Source organism: Haemaphysalis longicornis, unplaced genomic scaffold, assembly GCF_048455015.1.
Source record: "Haemaphysalis longicornis isolate Haplotype H1 unplaced genomic scaffold, Haemaphysalis longicornis Haplotype H1 scaffold_12, whole genome shotgun sequence".
Classification (NCBI taxonomy): Eukaryota; Metazoa; Arthropoda; class Arachnida; order Ixodida; family Ixodidae; genus Haemaphysalis; species Haemaphysalis longicornis.
The window spans coordinates 38,808,067-38,816,324 of NW_027526225.1; the positions used below are offsets into that span (position 1 = coordinate 38,808,067).

Below are 8,258 nucleotides of genomic sequence, written 5' to 3' on the forward strand. Positions count from 1 at the left end.
TTCCCGGTCGTGGCGGCCGCTTTCTGATGGAGGCGAAAAGCGAAAACGCCCGTTTGCGCGATATTTCGCCGAACGCTAAAGATCCCCAGGTGGCCAAAATTAATCCGGAGCCCTTCACTACGGCGCGCATCATCGCCTGCGTTGCGTCGGCGCGTTAAACCCTATAATAAATCAACCTAAGCATAGCGGGTAGCGTGTGCTGCGCTAGCCGCGGCGGATACCGAAAAGAGACTACGATACGCGCGTTCGTTTCGGGTAACGCGCGGCCCGCCACGTCATGTCCGCGTGCACATGCGCAGTTAGATCCTGCACCCGCCGTTGCTAGATTACCCTACGCTCCACTTGGGTGCAATTTAAGAACGACAACGGAAGTAACCCCTGCGCGTCCTCACCGCACCCGGCAGCTACTCCGCAGGCGCCAAAAGTACCTTACTGCGAATATTTGGAACTTCACTTGAGTCGTTTCCGTGATTTCTGGCAATTATTCTGATTGCAAATTCTTCCTGTGACAACAAAAATCTATGAGTGAGAAAGAAGGCGATGTTACGCAGTAAGCGCACTCTCTTTCAAAACGCGCGCGTCGATGACATCCGGGTCCGTCATTTCGTCGGAGTGACACACTATATGAGCTATTGTCGCCCTTAACGTGTACCCTAGTCTAGCCGCTGTTCTTTTAAAACGCTGTGTGGTGAGCACTGCAGTATGTGTCTGCTGGTAAATTACTTTCTGGTGAGAGCCAACACAGATAAAATTCAACCCTGCCACACTGAGGCTTACTTTAAAATTTTGGGGCGCCCTTCTCGCAAAGGGAACCTTGTAACAGCGGAAAAAAAGGCATTCAAAATGTTTCTGATGATGGTCTAGCCTTCGTGGTCATGTATTACCGACATCATATATGCTGCGGAGACAGATGGCTATTCGATGGAACAATGCACCTGAATGCAACGACAAGCTTGTTGAACAGGTCATACTTCCGCAAATTTGACCCCTTTGTAATGGTGGTTTGGACGGGAATGACCAGATTTGTGGTGCCGCTGTTTATTTGTTGAGCACGCGTAAGAATTTATTATTCCTGTCAAAAACACAATGTTCTTATAAATGATTCTCTGGATAGCATTGATTGAGCCAATATCCAAATAGTTACACACTATTTGCGTTTAACTATTACTAGACAGTTGGCTACCAAACAGATTATTCTTAAATCAGGGAAATATATCCCAAACAGATTATTCTTAAATCAGGGAAAAATATCGGTCGCGGCTACAGTAGCAAATCTTATGAAACAGGTAAAAGAAAAATTATGAAGAAGACAAACGCACGATGCATGTGCCTTCTACTGTAGCACGCCGGCTGTACTGTATAGATGTCAATATTTCGCTTGTGTATACATCTCGCAATACTTCGGTATTCGCTCGTACGAACGAAATATTGCCTGATATTCAACAATGCGGCCTTAATAAGGTGACACTTGCATTTCGGCGAAATGCAAGCACGCCTAGAGAACACCTTCCCGTGCGTTCAAATCGAAACAAGCCAGAGTGCAGGAACTCTAACAAGCGTAGGCAGAAATGAGCGGTGAATTCCGACGAAAGCACTCCCGGAAAAAGTTCATGCAAAATAACAGCTAATGAGAAATTCTGTGATTTCTTGCAGTGCAAACCAATGACGTGCCCTCCTTGCCCTACGATACCACGTAAGTACCTCACTTCAAATAGCGGGCGAGTAAACAATAGCCACTCAAAAGCTACACTGCAAAATAATTTCAACCCTTTTAAGTGCAGAGCACATTAGGCGCTCGCCTTGTCGTTCGCCTTGTCGTTTAGGCACTCGCCTTGCCTCGCCTTAAGCGCTCGCTCGCTAGACCCAAGTATATAGAGCACCAAGGCGGCGTGCCGGGTAACGCTGTTGTTCGCGGCGTACCCTGTATTTCCCGTAATGCCCTGCATTTCCATAATACTGCAGATTTCGAGAAAGCTAAACGTGTAATCGTTATAATAGAGTAAATGGAGATAATTGGTCGAACGAAATTTTAAAAAACTAAAAAAGAAGAAAAATATAAAATTATTACGTAAAATGGCGAACCATGTAACGCCTTGCATTTCCACAATAATGCACACTTCGGAAATGTTCCAAATGTAATCGTTGTAATAACGTAAATGGCAGTAATTGGTCGGACTACATTTCCAAAAACTAAAAAATAAGAAAATATTAAAAAATTACGGGAAATGGCAAAACGTATACCGCATGCCATTTCCACAACAAAGCAGGTTTTCCAAAAGTTACACCTGTAATGGTATAATCGCGTCAAAGGAGATCATTGGTCGAACGAAGATTACAAATGAAGAAAATAAGAAAATATAAAATAATTCCTAATTACGGAAAATGGCGAACCATGTAACGCCCTTAATTTCCCCAATAATGTAAATTTCGCGACAGTTCCCATTGTAATCTCTATAATAACGTAAATGGAGCTAATTGGTAGGACGAAATTTTGAAAAACTAGAAAATAATAAAAATATTGAATAATTACGGAAAATGTCAGAACGTATACCACATGGCATTTCCACAAAATGCCGATATCGTGGAAGTTCCGCCTGTAATCGCTATAATGGCGTAAATTGAGATAACTGCTTGCACGAAACTTTGGAAAAATAAAAAGTAAGAAAATTATAAAATAATTACGGAAAATGGCAAACCGTGCAACGCCCTGCATTTCCACAATAATACAGATTTCGCGAAAGTTTCACCTGTAATTGTTATGATAGCGTAATTGGAGATAATTGGTGGGACAGGATTAGAAAAAACAAAAAAAAATTTGTCTGGAAAAAAAACACTCAAGAAAGCCGGCTTAAGAATGCTACGCATTAGTAGCTAATTCTCTGAACTGCAGAATTTTTTTTCACTTTTGGTCATTGGTCTTCCGGGGCTCTGATTAGGTTATTCAGTTATAAAAAGAATCATTCATCAAACGTCCAAATGACACGCAGATGTTTTACTCCAGGAGAAAATCTTAAGCATGCTTCAAACAAGCGCACCACCGCCGTTTACCCATAGTAAAAGTCTACATCTTTTCGGCAGACCAAATTCTGCATTCCACCATAGCATCCCTGTGCCGTCGGGGACATTCGAAGCACCGTCACACCTACTTAAAATGTAGGAACCATAATCTGGAGGATAGTATATAAGTGCAAGTAGAACTGTAGATTTTTAACGTGGCCAACTCAACCTGGACCAGTAAGCAGAATAAAACTATGTTCATACTAATGCACCTACTGCTTGTGGGTACGCGCAGAGCATCAAATGCGTTTATGATTAAGCACCTAACAACGTAAGCCCTGCCAAAGAAACACCAGGTAAATTTCACTGAAAAACAGATGGTACAGATGGTATTCTGCTAACACGACCCACGCGCCAATGCCCCCCCCCCCCTCCGAGGAAAACGTGCAAGTATTGATTCTTTTCTCTGGTATATCAGGCGGTGAGAAGTGGTAACGTTTGTCAACTGCAAAAAAAAACGTTTTTGTTGGAAATCGGTAATTGCTGAGTCAACTTAAAGCCGACCGCTGTGTAACTTCTGAAGCTACTCGATGAATCGGTAATTATGGAGAAAACGTACGTTTCTTACACTGCTTTTCGTAGAAGAGAATATTTGGTCACACAGCACTTACACTGGCTGCTGTTTCCTTACTTCAATGTCTCATACGTACCACGAACTATTCGTGCAGTCGTGCATAATACACGTGCATATACATGCGAATAAAGTTATTCGATGCATTTGAACCTGCTAAAAATTCGCTCCCGTTTATTTAACAGCGCAGTGCAAAGAATTTATGACGGTAAGAAAACGAAGTATTTTTCTTTTATTTTGAAATTCCCAAACTCGCAAATAGAGCTACATGAAACGTTATTTCCTTTAAGGGCTTGACATCTTTTTCGATAAAAATAGTGGAATCTGCAGTATAATACTTTTGAACAAGTGCTTATTTTTCTCCATATTGTAGTATGCGGTCTCCAAGTGCGTATTGTACAGTTTTGTCAAAGAAACTAACCTAATTAGCCACTCCTTCATTCCTACAAAACGTGATACTTGCTTCTTTTTCAGTGCAATTATATCTGTTTTATTCGAGCTCTATTACTGATTGAGTTATTTTGATGACTGATTGCCTCAAAAATTCTGGTCTTGCCTATCAATTATTCCCGCGCAGTCAGTACTGAAGCTGTGAAATCGCTCTGGGTGCCGTATTATACTGCTATAAACCTTCTATAGGTTCTATAAGTTTCTATAAGGTTCTATAGACCTTCAAATAGAGAAACTTCGACTAGGTCGCGTAGCCCTATTTGTCAAGAGATGTTTTATGACGAACTGCACAAAAATTAAAGAGCATTATACAAAGCATTATCAACCAGGTATCATTCAAGGTAAGAAGGTTGCCGCATGCGAAAGCTTGCGTGTGTTGGGAATTTCCAGCGCTTCCACCCTTCTTGACCAATGTGGGTAACTGCTTACAAGTATTTCCGGAGGGTGCATTCCCCCACAGCTTTAGCGAAGACTGGCGGCTAGAGGAAATTATTTAAGAAACGTTTTTTTTACATTTCTTTCAAAGACTGGCCCATTCATTCCTTATAATATTAACATGGCACTTTGTCTTCAGCGTTGCTTGTTCTTGTTTTTAAATAGGCAGATGTTGCTTGCTGCATGTACATGAGTGACGGGCTGAATGAGTGACCAACAATTGTCTGTCTGGAGCAATTTTCTTTCCTCAAGGCGTGTCTAATTTATATTCAATAGTATTTCTCGGTTTTGGGATAATAGCAAATCATTACAATAAACATTTTACTGGTATCACCAGCGCACGTGTTTTCTCTCTCGTTAGGAAAGCTTACAAATATGACTCAAACGGAACTGCATTATATCAGACTTCTAGAACAACTGTTTATGTCATATTCAGTCTTAGTAAAGCCTTTAAAGAGACAGACATCCGATATTTGTGGAGTTATATGACCTCTACACAAAATGAAAGGGCATCACTTGAAACACATTGAACCAAAACGGTTTTCATGATAAAGGCCGAGAATGTTTGAACGCGGAATTTTTAGATCTACCTGACTCACGTATGCTTCCAAAAGTAATGCTGCCACCCATGACAATGAACCCCCGTGTGACAACAGACTTTTAACTGTGCGGGAGATGAAAAGAGGTACAGTAAAATCTCGTTATGTCGAACTCGGATAATTCGAACTTATAGTTAATTCGAACTGACGCTCTGGTTCCGGCACAGCGCTGTATATTTCAATGGGGGGATACTCCCGATAATTCGAAGGGGTCGGCATCCAGACCGGTTAATTCGAACTGGGATCCCCTGGTTTCCATCGCTTTCCTCACAGAAGAAGTGGGCCAGAGTGATTACAATGTATTGCAAATCCAAACCAAACCAAGTTTACTCGGGATGCAAAACAACAGCGTACGCGTGCGCTTCGTTGCTGCGACAGCAGCGGTCGATTACTTTTAATTTTGACTGCTTCGATCTTGACGTGAAAATAAAGGTGTTTTCGAGCGTAAACAACGTCATAATTCAGGAAATAACTTGCCACAAACGTTTAGTAGCGCCTAATTCGCGATAATGAGCCCACAGGTGGCTTTTTTGTGTTCTCCCCGCGCAGTGTGGCGCGATGTCCATTCATTCTAGCGCGCGGCCGCTAATTCGAACAGTTTTATGGTCCCCCTTGGCATTCGAATGAACCAGCTTTTTACTGTATTTAAAATCTTGCTCCAAGCTAAAGGATGATTAAAACGTAGTCTTTTCTAATCATTCGTGGGGTGGAAATCGTGCATTGAAATTGACCGAGCTGTTTGTACACGTGCGGTAGTGTCACATCTCGATACTACATGAAAGTTTAGAGCTAAATTATAAATGTTTCTGCCGAATTATTTAAAACTTTTACGTGGTTACCTCACTCAGTAACACGCTCGCGTACATATGAGATAGAGGACAAGCACTCACAAAAAGCGGTTGTCTGTCTCTTTAACATTTCGTTGCCTTTAACACTGATTGATTGATTTCTGATTGATTGATTGAAATGATTGATTGATTGATTGATTGATTGATTGATTGATTGATTGATTGATTGATTGATTGATTGATTGATTGATTGATTGATTGATTGATTGATTGATTGATTGATTGATTGATTGATTGATTGATTGATTGATTGGAGACTTACATTTGTTGCGCAACCCTCTTCTCGTCTTCAGCGAGGTACGGACGGCCAAATGCAGATAGATCTGCCGGTGCAGCAGGACGACTCGCACGTACGCTGGTACAGGAAGTAGTGCGGAGATGCAGCTTTATATATGAGTGTCCAGACGGACCTATCAATAAACGATCTATTTTTTTAAACCTCCAACTGGTTCACGCAATGTCTGAGTCTGCCTGCCATGTGGTCTGTACGCGAGCGTTGTCCTGGAAGAGTGGGGTGAGTTGGATCGGCAGCGGACCGACAACGTAGAGGTTGCGGTCCGGAAACATTGTTGCCAGGGGGACATGCTGCAGTGGCACACTTCCGCGCTCATAAATCCAAGAAAAAGATGATGGAGATGTTGGCGCATAGCCGTGCTCCTGTACAGACGGCTGAAGCCCAATAAATTCGGGTGGTGGTGGTAGGGAAGAGAAAAGAACTGGGGATATTGCTGAATTCAGTCGGGGAGTTCACCCTCATACAACCCAGTCCAGGGAAGGGAAGGGGGGGCTTCAAAGGATAAGAAGAGAGAAATAGGAAAGAAGGAAGAGAGTGGGGCACGGTCTATGTAGCGTTCATCTCGTCCAAGGCTCGACGGCTACAAACGCTGCACTTGTCCTGCCACAACTAGGAAGTTGAGGAGCTGCTGGAAGACCTCCCGTCGTAAGGCGTCCGATCCCGTGGGGAACATGAAGTCTTCCAGCTTGTGGCTTGGTGCACCGAGTCGCTGGAATGGGGCCCCTAGTTCCTCCCTCGCGGTGTCGTGCTGGCTGCAAGAGAACAGTAAGTGCTCGAGCGTCTCGGGCTTTGGGCAGTCGGTGCAGGTGGGGGACGCACGGCCGCCCTGGTGGTGCAGGCGGGCTCCTACGTTGCAGCAATTAAGTCGCGAACGAAGCAGGAGCGACCGGGCGTCTCTACTGATGCGTCCGGGCAGGACCCGTGGGGCCTGACCACTGACCACTGGAGCATCTGGATGCAGGGCCTCCACCACTCGGGCCAGGATAGTCCTTGCAGCTTCCAATGACACCACATCCCGAGAGGCTGATGCATGCCTAGCGAGCATAATTCGTCTCGTCATCACCTGCCATTCTCCTTCCCAGTTTTGTCCTGCCGCTATGTAGCAATATGCGTCAATATAATCTTCCCGTTGTACTACGGTATCTATTACATAGACGAAGCGTACCCTTAGGGACCAGATAGTAAAGCTTAATTGCTAGACTTGTTGTTGTAAGAGTCTACTATAAATGTTTGCTGAACCTAACGAACTTCTTGTGTACAGTGCCTGCATTTCCCCTCCGCGAGTGCAAACAAAATGTATAGTGACATTTCTCAAAATTGTTGTGTCTGTACGTCAGCACGAAGGGAAATTAATAGGCTATGAAACTTTTTCCGTGGATAATGGCATCGGAACCGGTGAGTATATCGCAAATTGTGTAACCAACAATTACACAAAACTTAGCTATACGGCGGTATTCTGTATATGCCTCTGGGAACCAGTCTGAGGAAGGCGGGAATAACCTTTATTTTTTTGTGTGCTCTGTGACAAGTTTTTGAGGCATCTGCAGAGATGAGCATTAGAAATCATCGGGCAACTTTACTTGAACTGCATTTTTTCTGGTAATTGTATGAATACTCACTGTTTAAATCTCGCCATCAGGCAACAAAGTAATTGTGCAGATTGTTCATTCAATCTTACTGGGCACAACAACCGAAGTGCATAACCAGCCTCTTCAGACGAAGTCTTCGCGGCCGGTTAAAATCCACCCGTGAAGCTCCAAGCCTTCCAGGGACATTGTGCGCCTCCCTGAGAGCAATATGCTTCGAAGGATTACACAAAAACTTGCACTCCCGGGCTGCTTTAACAATCCTTCAGGTACATTCTTCAGGTAAGAATCCCTTAGGAACTAAATGTCGCCACATTAAAAACTTGTTTACCCTGCGATACTGTGCAATTCTGTACAATCTCTGGCTACCTTTAGAGCGGTCCACTAATCAATCTTCAGGAGACGCGGTCCTTTGTC

The 8,258-nt window shown here is 43.5% G+C and overlaps 1 long non-coding RNA gene across 1 annotated transcript; it reads left to right on the top strand.

Annotated features, from left to right (window-relative positions):
* The first annotated feature begins 1,652 nt into the window (after positions 1-1,652).
* LOC144161925 (uncharacterized) lies at positions 1,653-6,372 on the top strand. Its single transcript, XR_013320532.1, has 3 exons — positions 1,653-1,693; positions 3,814-3,836; positions 6,254-6,372. It is a non-coding gene; the product is annotated as an uncharacterized LOC144161925 (long non-coding RNA).
* The last annotated feature ends 1,886 nt before the right edge of the window (positions 6,373-8,258 follow it).